This window comes from Bos grunniens, chromosome 29, assembly GCF_055505025.1.
Source record: "Bos grunniens cultivar Pamir isolate PY7600 chromosome 29, Bosgru_T2T1.0, whole genome shotgun sequence".
Taxonomy (NCBI): domain Eukaryota; kingdom Metazoa; phylum Chordata; class Mammalia; order Artiodactyla; family Bovidae; genus Bos; species Bos grunniens.
The window spans coordinates 800,518-802,472 of record NC_141193.1 but is presented as its reverse complement, the minus strand read 5'-3'; the positions used below and the strand labels follow the sequence as shown (position 1 = coordinate 802,472).

At 52.0% G+C, this 1,955-nt stretch overlaps 1 long non-coding RNA gene across 1 annotated transcript; it reads right to left on the bottom strand.

Annotated features, from left to right (window-relative positions):
• LOC147341662 (uncharacterized) lies at window positions 1–1,955 on the bottom strand. Its single transcript, XR_015157790.1, has 2 exons — window positions 1,649–1,955; window positions 1–323 (listed from the first exon to the last, which is right to left on the bottom strand). It is a non-coding gene; the product is annotated as an uncharacterized LOC147341662 (long non-coding RNA).

Sequence of the window (1,955 nt, the reverse complement as noted above, 5' to 3'; positions counted from 1 at the left end):
TTTAGGATTTTTTGCTCATTTTATTTAAATCTCTTTAAAAGAGAACTAAACGACAATAATGGAGAAGGCAGTGGCACCCCACTCCAGTGTTCTTGCCGGGAGAATCCCAGGGGCGGGGGAGCCTCGGGGGCTGCCGTCTGTGGGGTCGCACAGAGTCAGACACAATTGAAGCGACTTAGCAGCAGCAGCAATAATAACTCTGTAGCTAGTGAGGGTCTGTAAGGTGTGAAAGTGAAGCGCACACAGAGGTTGGGCGGGGGGGATGGGAGTTCAGCACTGCGCGGTCTCCTCTCACACGCGCGTCTCTGAAGGTGGATCTGGCCCTGAAAATGACAAAAAAAAAACAAGATGAAGGGTTACAGCAGAGCAGCAGCAAAGGAGGTAAACTGAATCGTGAAAAACTGCTCAGTGGATCAACACGAGGCAGAAGAGACGGAGGAAGAGAAAGCAGCTCCCGAGGCGGCAGGTTCAGCTGACCGGGGTCAGTGACTGTGCTCAGCGCAGCCTCGGAAACCCCACAGCCAGCGGACAGCCTGGCCCGGGCCAGGCTGCGTGAACGAGCGAGCCCTGAGGAAAGTGAGCTCCACACGAGTGAGCCCACTCAAAGCAGAAGGACAGGAAAACACGCAGCAGAGAACGCAGCGGCGATGGAACACCAGCAAAGTGGACTTCGGAGCGAAGGACACCGTTAGGGATGAAGGGGGGTCACGTCGTGAGGAGAAAGTCTGAATTCTTGGATGCACCCCCAGAAGCACAATCCATAGAGAAAACTTGGTGAACTAGCTTTTGTCAAGATTAAGAACTTCAGCTTTTTAACAGACATGGAAGACAGACTTATGGACTCGGGGAGACGGGAGGAGAGGGTGAGGTGTATGGAGAGAGTAGCGCACATGGAGAGAAGCTCACGTCACCATGTGTAAAATAGCCAAGAGGAATGTGCTGTCTGGCTCAGGAAACTCAAACAGGGGCTCTGTATCAACCTGAGGGGTGGGGTGGGGTGGGAGAGGGGAGGGAGGTTCAAGAGGGAGGGGACGTGTGTATGCCTGTGGCTGATTCATGCTGAGGTTTGACAGAAAACAAGAGCATTCTGTAAAGCAATTATCCTTCAATAAAAAATTAATTAATTGGAAAAAAGTCAATTCTCTGCAAGATACTATTCAGGATTAAAAACACAAACCACCTGCCAAGGCAGGGACACGGGTTCAGTCCCTGGGCCCCGAAGACCCTGCATGCCACGGGCACTGCACCCGAGTGCCACAACTGCAGAAGTCCGCAAGCCCCAGAAACCGTGCCCCCAGACGAGAGGCCGCCCCGGGGGAAACCTGTGCCCTGCAGCTGGAGAGCCGCCCTGCTCACTGCAGGCAGAGAAGACGCAGTGCAGCCAGCAGTAAGTCAGAATATAGATTTTCAAGACAAGCCACAGACTAGGAGAAAAACCTTTGCAAAGCCTGTACCTGGTAAAGAATTTGTATCCAGAACAGATTTTTTTTTAATCTCTCAAAGTTGAATAACAAGCAAATAATCCAATTATTTTTAACATGCAAAGATTTGAAGGACACTTGACCAAAGAAGACACACAGATGGCAGGTAAGCATGTGTGTGTGAGACCCCACTACTTGTAAGAATGGCTAAAACTTGAGAGACTGACCGTGCCAAGTGCTGGCAAGGACGTGGACGAACCAGAAATCTCATCTGTGGTGGGCGGGGTTGCGGTGGTGGGGCCACCCTGGAGAGCAGTTTGGCTTGAAAATTCCAACAGACGCCAACTGTACAATCCAGCCATGCCCCAGTGTCTACCTGAGAGAGACAGGAACACGGATGCCAAGTGTACAATCCAGCCATGTCCCAGTGTCTACCCGAGAGAAACAGGAGCACGTGCCGCCTGAGACCAGACACGCCTGTTCCAGCAGCTCCGTTTGTAATGACCACAAACCAGAAGCCTCCCAGTGGCCCCC